Below are 20,602 nucleotides of genomic sequence, written 5' to 3'. Positions count from 1 at the left end.
TGAATTCCGTTCTCGGACTCCCTCCTGTGGTCATGAATGGTACTTCGGTGAGTTTTGTCCTTGGACCCCCTCTAGTGGCTTTGAGTGGAACTGCTGGTCCTTGAGGTTGGCTTTCTCAGCTGCCTCGTTTATTGCTAGGCTGGCTTCTCTATTTAACTCCACTCAGATCGTTACTTCATGCCAGCTGTCAATGTCTCAGTATTGGTTCAGATCACTCTTTGACTTCTCAGATGACCTGTCGACTCCAGCAGAAGCTAAGTTCCTGCTAGTTCATTGTTGTTACTGTTATTTCTAGTCCAGCTTGCTATCATGATATTTCCTTGCTAGCTGGAAGCTCTGGGGGTGCAGAGTTGCACCTCCACACCGTGAGTCGGTGTGGAGGTCTTTTTGCATACTCTGCGTGGTTTTTGTAGTTTTTTTGTGCTGACCGCATAGTTCCCTTTTCTATCCTCTGACTATTTAGTGAAGACTGGCCTCCTTTGCTAAAACCTGTTTCATTCCTGTGTTTGTGACTTTCCTCTAAACTCACCGTCAATATATGTGGGGGCTGCCTTTTCCTTTGGGGAATTTCTCTGAGGCAAGGTAAGGCTTCCATTTCTATCTTTAGGGGTAGTTAGCTCTTAGGCTGTGAAGAGGCGTCTAGGGAGAGTTAGGTACGCTCCACGGCTATTTCTAGTGTGTGTGATAGGAGTAGGGTTTGCGGTCAGCAGAGTTCCCACTTCCCCAGAGCTTGTCCCGATTCCTAGTTTAACCATCAGGTCATTCTGGGTGCACCTAACCACCAGGTCCATAACACTGGTCTGAACTCTGGCCTTTGCCATGGTTCTAAGTTTTCAGTAATTTCTGTCCACTTTGGGTTACAGGTCATCGTAGCAAAAAGATCTTGTGTTCCGAATTTTCGGACAATTGTCATGGCGTCTTGGTAATTTTGCTGCATAGCTCTTGGGCTTCCAGTGAAAGTGGATGGTAAAATTACTGGTGTCCCTGCTTTTAGCCCTTGGTGTAATGCAGCATTATGGATGTGATCCATAACGCTGGCATAACTGTTGTAGCGTAATGTCTTTTGATTTTGTTTTATAAATTCGATCCTGTCGGATTCAATTTTGACATAACTGTCAACGATAAATTGTTGCGTCAACTTCCCAGCATTTAAAAGGGGATTGAACTCGTCACGAATGGCAAGCCTGTATGCATAGTACTGCAACAGGCTGATTTTTCTTGTCGATCTTGATCCACTGGCATGGATGGTAGATGAATGTCACCAATTCTTTGATGTTGCACACTTTGGGCAATTGGAGTTGTCAAATTTATTGTCCATCCACTGTCCCCATATGGGAATAGAAGTGGATATTTCATTGCATCACACTTTCTGTGAAGAAAGCTGATTTGAAAAGTTTGGTTTTCACTTTTGAGGTGAACTCTGATGTCCCTATTAAATGGGGGTTCACCCATTGCATTTTGATAAATTATATCTACTTCATTGCACCTTGGTGAATTGTAGCCTCTGGTCATCATTTTAGTCATTTATAATTGACATTGTTATTTCAATTGGATCGCGATTTTCTAATTCAGCAATCCTCTCTTCCTCTATTCAAATTCCCTCATCATTGTGAAGGCTCTTGCGAGTGGGTTAATTGCTTTCATTTTCTCTCCAAGAGATGATAGCAGTGCTGGGAGGCACTTTTTATTTGCTTGACTTCTTCTACTTGATGCTTCTTCACTGTCCAAGATATAAATCTGGGCAAACTTGGGAGTACTACTCACAGCGGGATGCAATGGGGCAGTTCTGTGGTAAATTTGCACATGAATTCGAAAACAGTATGGACCATGCCCAGGAGGTGGCGCTACATGTGCTCCCATTGAAGCCAAAGCAAGTAAGCTATTGTATTGCCTTATATTAGCCATAAAGTTATTGGAGTCCTGATGATCTCCTTTCATCAACTTGACTAATTGATCATCCATTCGAATGGGACGTAATTGGATGCGCCCTCTTATGCAGCAGGAAGGGAATGTTTTGTCCTGCGCCATTTCATCTTTGAAATTTTTAGATTGGCAGAACTGACATCGAAATGTAAGTTCGCCAGCATAGTGCTCTTCAATACGTGTCTCATCAATTTGATTGAGAAGTCCTCTAGCGGCAAATGTAACTTGCTATGGCTCTTGCATTTTGGACAAGTATTCTATCTTGCTCTCTTTTTTGTGAAATATGTGTATCACTTTGTGCATTGCGTGTTGCTCGTTGTTGTGCAGCATTAGATGCTCTACGTAATTCAGTTACTTCATTCCTTTCTCTTGCTCTGGATGCCCTCTCTCAGGCTGCATCAGCAGTTCTTCGACAATTTCATTCGTCTTCTGTTTCATTAAGATGCAGGTTAAGCATCTGTATGCGATTTGCTTCTCTACATGCAGCAGCGCGCTCAATTTGATCCATCTTTGCAATGTTGCCTCACACTGTTGCCTCACAATGTTGCCTCACAGTGTTGCCTCACAGTGTTGCCTCACAGGCTAACGTTCAAAAAAGGCTTATGCCTTAACTCGCCACCAGGGAGAGCTCCTCTCCTTAGGTATCCATGGTTACGCCCATGCAGTTAGCTGCTAGTGGTAGTAACTATGGATACCTAAGTTACTGTTCAGCTGAGGATGACTCATTGTGCACAGACACATGGTTGAGCTGTGGATGACTCATTGTGCACAGACACAAGGACAAATTAGGTATATTGATAATGTGAACCTGCGCTTTGGAGGAGGTATTGGGATTATCTAAGTTCTCCCTCTGACAGGGATTCTAGAGTAATATGTAATATTGCGTTTTTGGTGCATGTTTGCTTCTTTCCGAGCTGAAATGGGCCAAAAACGCTATGCAATCCTTATTCCAGTTAATTAAAGGAGAATCCTGAAGTGCTGTGCACATGATCAGTAATTTTCCTTTGAGTATTTTCAGTGTGTGTTTTTTCTGCAGCATATCATTTTGTGTAGATTTTTACAGTTTTTCACCCATTGACTTTAATTAAATCAGTCAAATCCACAGCAAAAACGCAGGTATAAAAATGTTTGCAGATTTGCTGTGGATTTCCTGAGTTTTTTTGGACTTCCTATGGTGTTTCCCATGCTGTCATCTGTGTGACAGCGTGGGAAACACCTGAGCGGCAGTTCTAATAGGAAGTAACGTTACAGTCAGTAACTGTACCGCCGTCAGAGCACTGCGGGGTCACTCTGTCAGATGTCAGTGTGACCCCGCAGCTGTGACTATGACCCCACAAACATACTGTGACCAGCAGTAAAAATCTCACTGCAGGTCAGCAGGCGTCGGCTGATGAGAGACTACTGCTCCTATCAGGCTACGTTTGCTGTCATTGATAACAGTAATGGAAGGAGCCGCTGATGAGAGAAGTAGTCTCTCGTCACCCAGTACCTGTGCTCAAATTTAAAAAAAATAAAACATGTAAAATAATGAAATACATATTCAAATAAAAATAAATAACACATTATACTCACCTAACGCCTAATCCGCGATGCCCATGTCCCCTGTAAACAATCAAAAATAATAAACCACCATATACTTTCCTGTCCACTGTAGTCCACGTAATCCAGAGTGTCCCAAGTTCTCACATGTAGAGCAGTCACATCAGGAGATGTGACCACTCTAACTGGCCACCGGCTATACACTGAGAGGAGGTAATCGCTCCCACAATGTATGGCGCTGAGCTGTCATGAGGTCACAGGAGTTCATCAACTAGCGAGCTCCGGTGATATGGCACCATCGCTGAATGAGAACTTTGTCACGCAGTGGTGGTGCTGTAAGTGAGATCACCGGGGCTCATCAGCTGATGAACTCCGGTGAACTGTCTCACGGCAGCTCAGCAATAGACAGGAAAACACGTGTTTTTGTTGCAGTGTTTTGCTGCCAAGAGATGCAGAAATCTTGCAGAAATTTCTGCAAGCAAATACTCAACATGTGCACATAGCCATAGTGCGCACAGAATAGATTAGTAGCCTTATAGTGCCTTCATACAAGAATAAAATTAGGCATGTTGGGCTTTAAGGCACACACTTAAAGCTAGAGTTCCAATGCAGGTGGATATAATTTCAGATATGCAAATTCAAGAGGTGCTAATTTGCATATGATATTTTGTTTGAATTTTAGCGACAAGTGGATTGGTCGGATTACCGGCAGCTGGGTTAAGAGGCAAATTAGAAGCAGCATTGGGGTCATTCATACTCACATAAAGAGAATCTGTCGCCAGGTCATAAGTGATCAGTCTTTGCTACTATTTAATTCCTGCTGCTCCCTAGCGTATACAGTTTTTGTTTTTTAAATGTGCTATATACTTCTAGAGATATTGGTCTTTCTATTCAGTGCTGATTTTTATGATCTTCACCAAGGGCTTACAGGATAATTATGCAGTGCAGCCTATGAGGGTCCTGTCAGAGGAGCCATAAAGAACTATACAAATTAGCTCTGAAAGGCCCATATCTCTTGAACCATATGGTGGATTTAAAAAAACAAACAAAAATGGAATGTTCAGAGGAGCAGTGGGAGAAGCATAAGAGTAAACAGGTCAGGTCCACTTTAAGGAGCCCATGCACGTGAGCTTACTATTGGCTGAACGCTGATTTGGAAGTCTTGATCTCCATACTGGTGCACACGGAGGAGAATAAGCCGTGGACAGACACTAAGAGAACAAGAGGATTGAGTGGTTAAATTCAGCATTCCCGATCCTTCTTCAGAACAGAGTAGGGCACTCTCCGTACACATTGGGCTCTGCTCCTATGTCCTGTTATCATCCATTTGTAGCACATCCAGTATTTTAAAAAAAAGCAAACAAAAATAAAAACAAAAACTGACCCTTTAAATACAAAGCAAAAACATGCAAAATGGAAACCAAAGATTCCATCTTTGAACACATCTTTAAAAGGAAAACTGATCCGTTTGAAAACACAATGGTTTTAGTTTTGCTTCAGTTTGTTTTCCATTTGCATCGGATCCATTTTTACAGAGGTGTCTCTGTCACCTCTAGTGTTCTGTGCTAAAAAATGGATCCAATAACAAATAAAACAATAAAAAATGCATGACCTTTTCTTATGATCTGCTTCCCCATAGACTTCAATATTTTTTTTAAAAAATGCATTCGTGTTCCATCCATTTTTTTTCTTTTGTGCAGACTACGATTTCTGTTCCAGCTTGAAAACAAATTACAGCTGTAAAGGCGGCAAAAGGAACAAAAGGAAGACATTAAGTGCACCATCTATTCTATTTTAAATGATTGGGTCCTGAACTGAAACATTTTACGCTTAATTTTATGATCCCAAAAAGGATCCTTAAATGGAAACTGGACATGTGAACAGAGAATTAGATGATCAGCAGCTCCTGACAAAATCACAGTGTTGGCATAATTCTTCTCTAAGAACCTTTAGCCCTTTATTACTACAAGAAAGGGGGGTCTCATAGCAGCACTGTTCTCATCAGTCCAATCACCACTATTTAGTTACTGACTAATTTTAATTGATAAACGATTTGTGACAAATGAATTGAAAAACCTTAACTACAGCGTATCCAGATTGACATTGTCGTGACAAAGATATTATACCTAGCAGGTAAGGACGACGGCTGGTAAAGGACGGTGGATATACCGGTATATGCTCTTTTCTATATATGAGTCTCATCATTTACTATATAATGAGAATTATTCACTGGATAGAGAAGACCTTAAGTAAGGGTTCGTTCACACTAGTGCATAAATTGGACGAGTGCAAAGTTAGAAAAAAAGGTATTGCGCTCGGACCAATGCTATTCAATGAGGTCTATATTCAGCATGCTGAGATTTCACTCCAAAATCAAATGCGTATGAGAAAAAAAATCAGGTACTGATGAATGCAACTTAATGCCAAGAAATGAGCCTTCTAGTCTACCGGCTGATGTGGCCTACTAGGCTTTGTCATGAGCATGGTGTAAAACTAACAGGTCTGACACACTGCAACACACATTCTCTATATACTATATAAGATAAGTCTGCATTGAAAAAGGACCAATCAGATGAAGTATCGGGCAGATGAGCTTGCTGTTACACCGCCAATGTGTAGATGCCACCTCAGTCCCCAAAAATGGATTTTCAGTGTCGTAGGGATTTTGAGGCTATGAGTCGAACGCATAAGAGATCTGTTCCTGCAAAGGTGACCTGTGAAGGAAAAGGTATAGCCAGCATTGTAGGAGAGACTGGGGTACCTAGCAAGACAAGAGTAGATTAGAGATAGGTGCAGAATTTGACAGTCCAGGAATGTACAGCTCAGAAGAAGCGAGTGTGACTAGTGGGCGAAGGCCTAGAGGAATAGTTCAGGAGAAACCCATCCAAATGTGAGTGCGGGAGGCACCAGGATTGGTAGAGAGCCCAATCTGGAGTATCAAAGTGCGGAATAGACAGGATCCAACAGAAACCCAGAAGAGAGGGTGAAGTTCAATATTACATTCGTGATAACACAAGCTCAAGTGCAGCAGAACAGAGAGGGAGAAGTTGAGAAGTTTATTGTGTCTACAATGTCACCAGAAATGATGCCTCTATAATGGAAGTTTATCAATAGAGGCTGATTATTCAGAAACCTTCTATTTTTTTTTTTTCTGTGAAGCCAGGTATTCTGAGGTCCTACTACAGAGGCCGCAGTGACATAAAGACTCCTCTGCTCCTGGAGCCCGGAAGCACCATAACCATAACCGGTTTTCAGATAAGGTTCAATGATTAAGAAATTAACAAAATGCAAAGTGAACAAGCAAAAGAGGAATGTAAATCACATCAATATTTGGTGACCGCCACTTGCCTTCATCAATTCTTCTATATACACTTGCACACAGTTTTTGACGAAACTCGGCAGGGAGGATGTTCCAAACATTCAACCAGTGTCATTGCAAACTATCTTTAGTGTAAAGAACGAGGAGTCCCGGTAGTGATGATCTGGCCCGATAGTCCTAAACTCATCATTATCCAGTCTGTTTGGTATTATATGAAGAGACAGATGGATTTGTACAAGCCGCATACACAGATCTGGGGTCAGATCTCCAAGAAGTCCCTTCAAAAACTGTTTGTAAGTGACAAGAAACCAGAAGAAGTGATGAAAGCAAAGGACGGTTACCAAATATTGATGGGATTCAGAATTCTCTTTTTTTCATTCAGTTTCCATTTTGCTAATTGCCAAAAAATAAACTATTATCACTTCTAATATGAAAGCGTTATTACTCTGTAGCATTTTTTCGACACTTGCCTAAAACTTTTTGAATAAAAGTTTTGTGAAGCAAATCTGACAGATGTTCTTTTAATGGCATCTATGTGCTCTGCCACAGAGTTGATAGAAGGAAAAGTAGTAAAAGATCTTATTCGATATTAATCTGATAAATGTTTTGCTTTTTTCCTACAGACTACCTATATTGGCAGACTGGAAAGGAGAATTAAAGAATCTTTAGATGAGGTGAGTAGAACAGAGTTTGATACTAGTTTTATACATTATATGAAAAGTAGTTTGAACATTTGTACCAAGGCGCTAAAGTTAGAGCGAGTCCAGAAGTGAAGCAAATAGAAATGTACTTATTCCTACTAATAAAGGGTTTCTACTCACTACCACGACTATTAGTCATTAACACAACTCAAAAAACACATATAGGTAAACCTTAGAACTTTGCGTCACCAGATTGTGGAGCGCCCACCAGGGCGGTGGGGATACTCGGTACCGGGCCGGTTCTTAAAGGAATGTGTCACCGCAGCAGTGACCCAGTCCGTGGCCCTGGGCATCCAATAAAATGATGAAATGAAATGAAAGAGGAATAAAGTTTATAGGGGATTTGCTCGTGACGCCACCTGTGGTACTCGGCTAGGAATGGCCGACGCTGCTTAAAGGAGACTGCTGGGACTGATGGTGATGCAGCAGAGTTGTTACAGCTCTCCCAGTGGCGTAGGAAGGGGGGTGCGGGGGGGGCGGGCCGCCCCGGGCGGCACAATGCCGGGGGCGGCTCCGACCCAGAGAGGAGGAGGGAAAAAAAAAAAAAGAGAGAGACGCGAGCCCTTTAAATCTTCGGGCGGCGCCGACCGCCGCCACGACCAGGCCCCCCCCCCTCCCGGTGCCAGCGCTGGCATTGGGCCCCCCTTTAATACTCACCTCTCCTGGTTCCTGCGGCAGCTGCAGCGTCTTCAGCGCCCTCTGACTCTGCGACGTCTCAGGGCAGAGGGTGCGATGACGTCATCACTGCGCGCTCAGCCTCTCTGTCATGAGCGTTGCAGAGCCGGAGAGACGCTGAGTGCACGGGACCTGCGCTGGGAACGGGAGAGGTGAGGATTTTACTTTTTTTTTTTTTTTTTTTTATGTCTGACTCAGACAGACTGGGGGCAATATGCTGGAGACAGACTGGGGGCAATATGCTGGAGACAGACTGGGGGCAATATGCTGTAGACAGACTGGGGGCAATATGCTGGAGACAGACTGGGGGCAATATGCTGGAGACAGACTGGGGGCAATATGCTGGAGACAGACTGGGGGCAATATGCTGGAGACACACTGGGGGTAATATGCTGGAGACAGACTGGGGGCAATATGCTGGAGACAGACTGGGGGCAATATGCTGGAGACAGACTGGGGGCAATATGCTGGAGACAGACTGGGGGTAATATGCTGGAGACAGACTGGGAGCAATATGCTGGAGACAGACTGGGGGCAATATTCTGGAGACAGACTGGGGGTAATATGCTGGAGACACACTGGGGGTAATATGCTGGAGACAGACTGAGAGCAATATTCTGGAGACAGACTGGGGGTAATATGCTGGAGACAGACTGGGGGCAATATGCTGGAGACACACTGGGGGCAATATGCTGGAGACAGACTGGGGGTAATATGCTGGAGACACACTGGGGGTGATATGCTGGAGACAGACTGGGGGCAATATGCTGGAGACAGACTGGGAGCAATATGCTGGAGACAGACTGGGGGCAATATGCTGGAGACACACTGGGGGCAATATGCTGGAGACAGACTGGGGGCAATATGCTGGAGACAGACTGGGGCAATATGCTGGAGACAGACTGGGGGGCAATATGCTGGAGACAGACTGGGGGTAATATGCTGGAGACAGACTGGGGGCAATATGCTGGAGACACACTGGGGGCAATATGCTGGAGACAGACTGGGAGCAATATGCTGGAGACAGACTGGGGGCAATATGCTGGAGACACACTGGGGGCAATATGCTGGAGACAGACTGGGGGTAATATGCTGGAGACAGACTGGGGGCAATATGCTGGAGACAGACTGGGGGCAATATGCTGGAGACAGACTGGGGCAATATGCTGGAGACAGACTGGGGGGCAATATGCTGGAGACAGACTGGGGGTAATATGCTGGAGACAGACTGGGGGCAATATGCTGGAGACACACTGGGGGCAATATGCTGGAGACACACTGGGGGCAATATGCTGGAGACACACTGGGGGCAATATGCTGGAGACACACTGGGGGCAATATGCTGGAGACAGACTGGGGGTAATATGCTGGAGACAGACTGGGGGCAATATGCTGGAGACAGACTGGGGGCAGTATGCTGGAGACAGACTGGGGGCAATATGCTGGAGACAGACTGGGGGTAATATGCTGGAGACAGACTGGGGGCAATATGCTGGAGACAGACTGGGGGCAATATGCTGGAGACAGACTGGGGGCAATATGCTGGAGACAGACTGGGGGCAATATGCTGGAGACAGACTGGGGGTAATATGCTGGAGACAGACTGGGGGCAATATGCTGGAGACAGACTGGGGGCAATATGCTGGAGACAGACTGGGGGCAATATGCTGGAGACAGACTGGGGGCAGATTGCTAGACGCACTGGGGGCAGATTGCTGGACGCACTGGGGGCAGATTGCTGGACGCACTGGGGCAGATTGCTGGACGCACTGGGGGCAGATTGCTGGACGCACTGGGGGCAGATTGCTGGACGCACTGGGGCAGATTGCTGGACACACTGGGGCAATGCTGGACACACTGGGGGCAGTGCTGGACACACTGGGGGCAATGCTGGACACTGGGGCAGATTGCTGGACACACTGGGGGCAATGCTGGACACTGGGGCAGATTGCTGGACACACTGGGGGCAATATGCTGGAGACAGACTGGGGGTAATATGCTGGAGACAGACTGGGGGTAATATGCTGGAGACAGACTGGGGGCAATATGCTGGAGACAGACTGGGGGCAATATGCTGGAGACACAGTGAGGGCAATATGCTGGAGACAGACTGAGGGCAATATGCTGGAGACAGACTGGGGGCAATATGCTGGAGACAGACTGGGGGCAATATGCTGGAGACAGACTGGGGGTAATATGCTGGAGACAGACTGGGGGCAATATGCTGGAGACACACTGGGGGCAATATGCTGGAGACACAATGGGGGCAATATGCTGGAGACACACTGGGGGCAATATGCTGGAGACACACTGGGGGCAATATGCTGGAGACAGACTGGGGGTAATATGCTGGAGACAGACTGGGGGCAATATGCTGGAGACAGACTGGGGGTAATATGCTGGAGACAGACTGGGGGCAGTATGCTGGAGACAGACTGGGGGCAATATGCTGGAGACAGACTGGGGGTAATATGCTGGAGACAGACTGGGGGCAATATGCTGGAGACAGACTGGGGGCAATATGCTGGAGACAGACTGGGGGCAATATGCTGGAGACAGACTGGGGGCAATATGCTGGAGACAGACTGGGGGTAATATGCTGGAGACAGACTGGGGGCAATATGCTGGAGACAGACTGGGGGCAATATGCTGGAGACAGACTGGGGGCAATATGCTGGAGACAGACTGGGGGCAGATTGCTAGACGCACTGGGGGCAGATTGCTGGACGCACTGGGGGCAGATTGCTGGACGCACTGGGGCAGATTGCTGGACGCACTGGGGGCAGATTGCTGGACGCACTGGGGGCAGATTGCTGGACGCACTGGGGCAGATTGCTGGACACACTGGGGCAATGCTGGACACACTGGGGGCAGTGCTGGACACACTGGGGGCAATGCTGGACACTGGGGCAGATTGCTGGACACACTGGGGGCAATGCTGGACACTGGGGCAGATTGCTGGACACACTGGGGGCAATATGCTGGAGACAGACTGGGGGTAATATGCTGGAGACAGACTGGGGGTAATATGCTGGAGACAGACTGGGGGCAATATGCTGGAGACAGACTGGGGGCAATATGCTGGAGACACAGTGAGGGCAATATGCTGGAGACAGACTGAGGGCAATATGCTGGAGACAGACTGGGGGCAATATGCTGGAGACAGACTGGGGGCAGATTGATAGACGCACTGGGGGCAGATTGCTGGACGCACTGGGGGCAGATTGCTGGACGCACTGGGGCAGATTGCTGGACGCACTGGGGGCAGATTGCTGGACGCACTGGGGGCAGATTGCTGGACGCACTGGGGGCAGATTGCTGGACACACTGGGGGCAATGCTGGACACACTGGGGGCAATGCTGGACACTGGGGCAGATTGCTGGACACACTGGGGGCAATGCTGGACACTGGGGAAGATTGCTGGACACACTGGGGGCAATGCTGGACACTGGGGGCAATGCTGGACACTGGGGGCAATGTTGGACACTGGGGCAGATTGCTGGACACACTGGGGACAATGCTGGACACTGGGGCAGATTGCTGGACACACTGGGGGCAATGCTGGACACTGGGGCAGATTGCTGGACACACTGGGGGCAAAGCTGGACACTGGGTCAGATTGCTGGACACACTGGGGGCAATGCTGGACACTGGGGGCAATTCTGGACACTGGGGGCAATGCTGGACACTGGGGCAAATTGCTGGACACACTGGGGGCAATGCTGGACACTGGGGCAGATTGCTGGACACACTGGGGGCAATGCTGGACACTGGGGCAGATTGCTGGACACACTGGGGGCAATGCTGGACACTGGGGCAGATTGCTGGACACACTGGGGGCAATGCTGGACACTGGGGCAGATTGCTGGACACACTGGGGGCAATGCTGGACACTGGGGGCAATGCTGGACACTGGGGCAGATTGCTGGACACACTGGGGGCAATGCTGGACACTGGGGCAGATTGCTGGACACACTGGGGGCAATGCTGGACACTGGGACAGATTGCTGGACACACTGGGGGCAATGCTGGACATTGGGGGCAATGCTGGACACTGGGGGCAATGCTGGACACTGGGGCAGATTGCTGGACGCACTGGGGGCAGATTGCTGGACGCACTGGGGGCAGATTGCTGGACACACTGGGGGCAATGCTGGACACACTGGGGGCAATGCTGGACACTGGGGCAGATTGCTGGACACACTGGGGGCAATGCTGGACACTGGGGCAGATTGCTGGACACACTGGGGGCAATGCTGGACACTGGGGCGGATTGCTGGACACACTGGGGGCAATGCTGGACACTGGGGCAGATTGCTGGACACAATGGGGGCAATGCTGGACACTGGGGCAGATTGCTGGACACACTGGGGACAATGCTGGACACTGGGGCAGATTGCTGGACACACTAAGGTAATGCTGGACACACTGGGGCAATGCTGGACACTGCGCCTGTGCAGCCGCCCTGCTTGTGAATCCCAGCCCCGTACTCTGCATAATGCATAACACACTGTGGGGCTGGGATTACCAAGGTGGGTGGCCGCACAGGCGCAGTCTGCAAGCCTGGCTGTGATGTCAGACGGCCAGAGCTCTCTGCGCCTGCACCAAACAGCGATACACAGCGCAGGCCCCGGATTTTATGGGTAAACAGTGCTGAGGGGGCGGTGCCCGGCGTTGAGTGACGGCAATGGGGGGGGCGCCAAACTCGGAATCAGCCCCGGGCGGCAAAAGCTCTAGCTACGCCAGTGAGCTCTCCACAGGTAGAGCTAGGCCCCAGGGCACTTATGGTGGTAAATGTGATGGTGGATGTTGTGGTGAAGGGCAGGTGACGCAGTAATAATTCAGAGGACAGAGCAGGGTGCAGTTTCCACACCTTTACTCACAGTTCTTAGATGCAATCCCCAGCCGGGGGGCTCTGTCCTCCGGGTCTGTGGTCCAGCAACCTCTCAGGTAATTTGGAGTGCACTTTGCCAGGACCCCGTTCTTATGTTCCTTTCCTGGCCGTCTCGCTGCACTGGCTCCCCCCTCTCCTGCCCTGCGCCTTCACACACAGTGTCCCAAGCCAGCAACCTTGGATCTTGTCGGGCGACGTCTCTCTAGTCCCCTTGGTCCTGTGTGGCTGCCTTTTCAGCGAATGTTTGTGGATGTGGCACATACAGATACCAGAGCCTTCGGCTGGCTAGCTGAGTCTTGTAGTTCTCCACTAATCTTGGGGGCCGGTTCCCCACTGCGACCTGGTCCCTCCACCTGGTGATGGTCAGCGTGGATGCGGGCCCCACGGGTGGATTCCTCACTAACTGTGCCCCTAGGACCCCTTCTCTCTCTTCTTTCTGTAGCTTCACCTTTCTCTAGCTCCCTCTCTCTGGGAGCTCCTTTCTTCACGTCTCACTCCTTCTACTTCCTCACACAATCTCCCACATCTGCTCTGCTCTCCTCCCCACATACTGACTACACACTCCCCTACAACCCTCACCACCTTTCTTGCCTGAGTGAGATCCCGCCCCTTTTTCTAGGGTCTGCCCAACTTGACAGGCTAAGTGATGTAATGTTGGATGCAAGTGTCTGGGTCCCTAGTAGAGCCCCCTCCTTACCTGAGAGCAGAGTCCCACACCTCTGGATGAGGTGCAGTACCTCTGTGGCAACCGGACCTCAGGGGCGCCACAATTGTAACAGCTGTGAGCAGCCAATCCACCATCTGTACCAGCCGCACCAATGGTCTTCTAGAATGAACTTAAACTAGCTCCATATTGGGCTGGCTTACATTCCCGGTGACCATTTGCATTTCCTTGGTGGTTGGAGTGCCAGTCATAGCATAAGGTATGTCTACCCTTACCAACTGTTAGGACATCTGCCCTCGAAGTGGTCTTTTTAGTAGTGGTTTTTTTTGGCAGATGTTAACTTTTTCTCTATAGGCTAATAGGAATTCCTCTACACTGGCAGTATTTCTTAGGGAGTTATAAGATATTGTCAACCTAATGTACCATTTCTGCTCCAAAACGACGCACTTTTCGGGTCTATGGCATATCTTCTTATGAAACAATTTTTAGATGTTTTTCCATGGGCTTCACTCTGGGATTTGAAAAATGTATGTTAAAAAATATATTACTCATCCTGTAATTATCTTATTCTCACAGTGGATCAGTACAAAATTGGCCTGAGAATAAATCCACTGGAACAACGAACACAGGAAAGACGATTCACCTAATCCTCCAATCAGCACGGCTTAGTACATTCCTATTAGATCTGTTAAATCCATAAAAGTTAACTATTATAATAAAGTTATATTCAGACATGCAGAAGATTCTCTTGTGTGAACTCTACGTCTTGTCGTAATTTGGTGTCAATTATTTTCCTTTAAATATTTTACGTAATCACACAGTGTCCAACATGAATTATAGTCCACAAGACCCTCTTCTCGCCATCCTCACTGAGCTTTCCAAATGTGAAGTAAAGATTTACTTGGCCAAGTGAAATAGTTTTTTTGCCCCCTTTTCCGCCATAGCATCTGGTTGGCAAAATGGCCAACTTTGAGTCAACATTTTGACAAATTTTGGGGCACAAATTGCTCCAGAATTCTGGTGCATTGGGCTTCATAAATCTCCCTCATTATTGCTATAAATATCTGAAGAGAACCTGTGACTGGATTCACACTGCTTGATCTATGGACAGCATGAATCAGAGATCGGCTCCTGCACTACAAACATCTATGTTTTACTCTGAAATGCTCCTAGGACGAGGTGACTGGTCCACAAGGCAGTTACCCGTTGACTCTTTTCTGCCCTCTTGTAATGAGAGCTTTTACCTTTCATAGTGTACAGTTGGTTTCCATGGGGCTTGGCCTCCCATGACCCTGGTCAAGTGTGCGCAGTACCTCTTTTCCAGAAGAGGGGTTAACTCCTAACATACTAGCCACTTCTCTCCGGCATATTGGTTTCTATACACCAGTTGGCTGCTCACCTTCCTTCCCCTTCCGCTCTTTTCCAGACAAGCTGCTGTTATAAATCCTGAAAAAAACACCATCCATCACTTGTCCCACAACAGTTCTCCTAATCACGACTCTCCTTTTCCTGAGCCGTATGCTTTTTCAAATGCCCTGGTATCTCTATGAAATATAGTGATAGCAGTGTAGACTACAAATAAACCTTGGAAAGATGAATGTGCTACAGCAGAACTTGTGCTTTATTGTTCTACTAATACTAATAGCTCTGCTGCTCAACAGAACTGTCAATCAAGGATGAAAGTCTGCCCTGCCAGAAACCAGGAGGTGAGAAAACTAAGATGACTGCATAGCTCTGAGCTACTCAATAGACAACTAGAAAATACCAGTTTAACTCTCAATACAATACTATACAACTTAAGCTGATCACATGGGTAAGCAAACTTGCTGTACAACAGTGCTCCAGTACTCAGGTGAAGTACAAAATCTTTCTTTTTTTTTTTATAAGCATTGTGCAATATAATACTCAAAAATTTCACAAACATTTTTTTTAGAATTGCACCAAATTTGTCAACGTTGTGCATCATTTTGATCAATGTGTTGCAAATCCCACCAGCAAAAACACAAAGACAAGACAGAAAAAATGACAAAAAAAGGCAATTGATGTGTAAAGCGGAGCAGGGCGGTAGCTGTGAGTGAAGTATTTGTATTCTATGCGCCGACACACTACAGGAAAATGGGGGGTCTTGGCTGGGCGTGTCTGTACTTTAGATATTGGGGTGCTATGCCCTTGCAGACTGCATATGCCAGTGACTTCGGCTGGCCAGGGCCAGGTGTGGTAAAGTTCAATGAGGCAGACCACCACTCAATCTGCCTTCCTGACAGGAAACTCTCTCTGTCCCTTCACTATATCCCTCTTCCTCTGTCCCAATCCTTAACCCTAACTGTCCCTAGTAACTACCTGTGACTGGGTAGAACACAACCTATTGCTAATAATGCACTAAACACATTGTACGCCAAAATATATTGCAAGAATACATCTGTCTTCAAGGGGGAATGTTTGCAGAACTTCCATCTTCCTACATTTTCCACTTCTTTAACGATGGTCGTCCTCGTCCATCCAGAACCTAAAAAACATTAATACTGCTCGCCACCATATAATATATAAAACAATGCGGAGTCCTCTTCTTCTCATAGAGCAACGCTGCCCCGGTCCTACTTGGTAAGGACCTCGGAACAGCAACCAACCAACTCGGCACCTGTTCATCAAGTTAATCTGGCCCTTCATGGTAAGGGCCCTGGAACAAACATGTAGCAAAATCCATCCATTTGAGGGTAGCCCATACGACAATGGCACAGTCCAGTATCCTGTCATCAGTACTTAGGACAAGGGCACAGTCCCTTATTGGCAATGTTCTTCCTGAATTGGGCTCAGTCCTTAACTGAGGGTGTTGAACCCTCCAGCTGCTTCAATGCCTTCCAATGCAGCAGGGAAAAGTGCAACAAACAAAGTAAAAACAGTCCCGACTGTTTTGGGTAAAGACAGTCCATTTTTTGGAACTTATTCCAGACATCGGGGTGCAACAGGCACAACATGAATATTTCCAGCTTTCGACTTCTTTAGGCATTGTTCATTTGTCCTTGAAGGTTCCTTCTCCTTCCTCAGGGGAACCCGCAAATTACCTCTCTCTTATTTCTGAGCCTCCTTCTCCTTGCACATGTTCTGCAGGCTGTCCAACCTCTAATACCATGGGGACCCCAGGTACATGGACATGAGTTGCTTCAACGTGGTGTGACCTGAACCATGACAGACCTTTGTGACGGTGAGAACAACCTCCAACATTCTCCGGGTGTGATGTACGTCGCACCTCCAGTTTGGCTGGTTTCCATGACTCTCTCCCAGGCCCTCTGTGCCTTCCACCAGCTCATGACAGCTACCATACATTCATGCACCACACTGACCACATACCACCTGCGATGTCTGTAAGAATAAGAATTACATATTCTGCCTCCGATGCACGTATGTGAGATGTGTCTGAAGGATGTGAGCATGGAACTATGTGCAAGCATTGGCAGATAATGTTACTCACTACCTTCCCTCCTATGCTTGACCGACTGCATGTGGTAAATCCAGAAGGACGATGCTGTGATAAATTTTAACAGGTTTTATTCACAGTATCTTAATGAGAAGAGGTAAGATGTCAGGTAAAACGAAAGTATGAAGATGAGGTAGAACATGGAGGGTTGAGGGTAGATGGAACAAGGGAATCCTCTTTTCAATCTTGATGAACGTGCTACCAAGATGGAACTGACCAAAAGAAAGGATGTGAGGAAAAAGACAGAAGGAGCTACAGAGAACGAGCCCTTGTGGGAATTACAGCTTCAGAACAAGAAAACATATAATAACCATAACTAGTAGATGGCAGCAAAGTATAACATATACTGTAGCCATAATAACTACGGTATATATGATAGACAAAGTAAACCATGTAACATTAGGCAAATGTCCCTGTAGTGGCTGAAAGCCTTTTCAGACTATTAGCTGAACAGCACATTACAACTCACGTACTGTGATACTTTGCTTTGTAACGGATTCAAGGATTGCGATGCATAATAAAATGTTCACACAAGAATTGAGTAAACAAAAGATGAATTTACCTAATAAATGATAAGAAATAAACAGTCACTAAAAGCAATAAAATAACATTATTCATACATTGCATTATTATGGTAGAAGTCATGAGGCTGTCTCGTTCTCTGTATATCCCATCTCTGTTGCATGTGTCTCCCCTCCCCTCATTAAAAGTTCAGTCCTCTTTTATATGTTAATCTCTCCAATGTATCTCAGTTAAAAACCTTTGATCTATAATGGCATACCAGTGTCAAACCTCCTTTAATCAAATAGATAAGATTTCACTACATGACATCCTGGGGACTTAACAACCTCCAATTAATATATATAGGATAAACATCTCCTGGGAAAGGTCTAATCAGGTAAAGGCCCCGTCTCACATAGCGATTTACCAACGATCACGACCAGCGATATGACCTGGCCGTGATCGTTGGTAAGTCGCTGTGTGGTCGCTGGGGAGCTGTCACACAGACAGCTCTCTCCAGCGACCAACGATCAGGGGAACGACTTCGGCATCGTTGAAACTGTCTTCAACGATGCCGAAGTCCCCCTGCAGCACCCGGGTAACCAGGGTAAACATCGGGTTACTAAGCGCAGGGCCGCGCTTAGTAACCCGATGTTTACCCTGGTTACCAAAAAAAAACAAACAGTACATACTCGCCATCTGATGTCCGTCAGGTCCCTTGCCGTCTGCTTCCTGCTCTGACAGTGCCGCCGTACAGTGAGAGCAGAGCGCAGCGGTGACGTCACTGCTGTGATCTGCTCTCACTGTACGGCCGGATCTCAGTCAGAGCAGGAAGCAGACGGCAAGGGACCTGACGGACATCAGATGGTGAGTATGTACTGTTTGTTTTTTTTTTACATTTACGCTGGTAACCAGGGTAAACATCGGGTTACTAAGCGCGGCCCTGCGCTTAGTAACCCGATGTTTACCCTGGTTACCAGTGAAGACATCGCTGGATTGGTGTCACACACACCGATTCAGCGATGTCAGCGGGACCTCAACGACCAAAAAAAGGTCCAGGCCATTCCGACACGACCAGCGATCTCACAGCAGGGGCCTGATCGCTGGTACGTGTCACACATAGCGAGATCGCTACTGAGGTCGCTGTTGCGTCACAAAACTTGTGACTCAGCAGCGATCTCGCTAGCGATCTCGCTATGTGAGACGGGGCCTTAACTCTCATCTTTGATCAAAAGACTCCTTTAGGAGATACGGTAAGTGTAAATGACCGGTCATTCACATTCCTTTGTTAGGTGGGTCAGCTTTTGCTAACTCCCTGAACATAAGTATATATGTGTATATATATATATATATATATATATATATATATATATATATATATATATATATATATCTGATTGAAACCATATCAATAATTTGTATTAATTAATTAGAGTGTTGAAACCATAAAACAATAACTTACTACACACATACGTAGAGGCCAAATGATTCAAAATTTGTAATGAGCCCATATTGCAAAAATTATTAGCCCAAAATACATGCATTTAAGTAAAAAAAAAGTAGTCCTTTAAAACGTGCAACCAAGGGACGTTTTCAGACGATCGCTTCCCTTTAAAGGAATATTTAATAAGTGATTGTTTCATCTGCATAGTAGATACAGAGCACGTTAGACATTTATTGAAATATGTGGACAGCTTTTATAACCTATAGATGTGTAACACTACAGTATATCATAGGTCTCCGCTGCACGGAGGTGTAGATATAAGAGGTGCAGAGAAAGAAGTCACATCCCGGTGCCTGGAAGTGACTGAAGGGCTGTAAGTCATATAAGAAGATACCAATTTAACAGATGGTATATATAGGTGAGAGTCCTGTAGTCATGAGACAGGCCCCGAAGGACAATTTTTGCACGCACGGATGAATGCTTCTTCGAGTCTTTGTGCTGCACGGTGTATGTGTGTGTGTGCTAGAGATCAGCAAATCAAATTAATGTCATATTTTTAAAAATTTGCTGAACCCATCAAATTCAAGCAATTTGATATTCACTTTGCGTGAATCGCCTAAATCGGCCACAATTTTACACATCGCAGAAGACTGAATCAGCGGGAGAAGGATGATATGACCTCAGGTGTGGCTGGGCTTGCTTGCCCATAATGCTTTACAGCTATGACATCACATGGTATAACACAGTCAATCAGGACAGACTACCACAGCCTGTATAAAAGCAGAGGCAGGGAATGCAGCAGCCGTATAGTGGTGAATCTGGATAGTGAGAGAACGTCACAGCTTGCCGTTTAGCCATAGAGATAGGGAGAGAAAGCCATAAAACACTGATAAAATGTACAGATAGTGTGTGACAGCACATCAGTGAAGATTAGCGGCTGAGGAAAAGAATAAAGCATTTATAGGAGAGTCATTGTGTTACCGGTTACGATCCGTTTGCCCATAGCCCCATATATTGGTGTCACATTGACATTACTAAGGCTAGGTTTGCGTTAAAGAGCTTGAATAACATCTTAGGAGAAGGTACCGTCACATTAAGCGACGCTGCAGCGATAGCGACAGCGATGCCGATCGCTGCAGCGTCGCTGTTTGATCGCTGGGGAGCTGTCACACAGACCGCTCTCCAGCGACCAACGATGCCGAGGTCCCCGGGTAACCAGGGTAAGCATCGGGTTGCTAAGCGCAGGGCCGCGCTTAGTAACCCGATGTTTACCCTGGTTACCAGCGTAAAAGTTAAAAAAACAAACAGCACATACTCACCAGCGCGTCCCCCAGCCTCTGCTTCCTGACACTGACTGAGCTCCGGCCCTAACAGCACAGCGGTGACGTCACCGCTGTGCTTTCACTTTCAGTTTAGGGCCGGCGCTCAGTCAGTGTCAGGAAGCAGAGGCTGTGGGACGCGCTGGT

General features: G+C 46.8%; 1 long non-coding RNA gene across 1 annotated transcript in view; it reads left to right on the top strand.

Annotated features, from left to right (window-relative positions):
* Positions 1-14,385, top strand: part of LOC143809049 (uncharacterized) — a 36,036-nt gene extending 21,651 nt beyond the window's left edge. Inside the window, exons 4-6 of the long non-coding RNA XR_013222045.1 lie at positions 5,559-5,595; positions 7,405-7,455; positions 14,293-14,385. This is a non-coding gene — a long non-coding RNA (uncharacterized LOC143809049). The remainder of the gene's footprint in view (positions 1-5,558; positions 5,596-7,404; positions 7,456-14,292) is intronic.
* The last annotated feature ends 6,217 nt before the right edge of the window (positions 14,386-20,602 follow it).

This window comes from Ranitomeya variabilis, chromosome 2 (genome assembly GCF_051348905.1).
Source record: "Ranitomeya variabilis isolate aRanVar5 chromosome 2, aRanVar5.hap1, whole genome shotgun sequence".
Classification (NCBI taxonomy): domain Eukaryota; kingdom Metazoa; phylum Chordata; class Amphibia; order Anura; family Dendrobatidae; genus Ranitomeya; species Ranitomeya variabilis.
The sequence above is the reverse complement of the archived record's forward strand: the minus strand, read 5'-3'. Positions and strand labels throughout refer to the sequence as shown.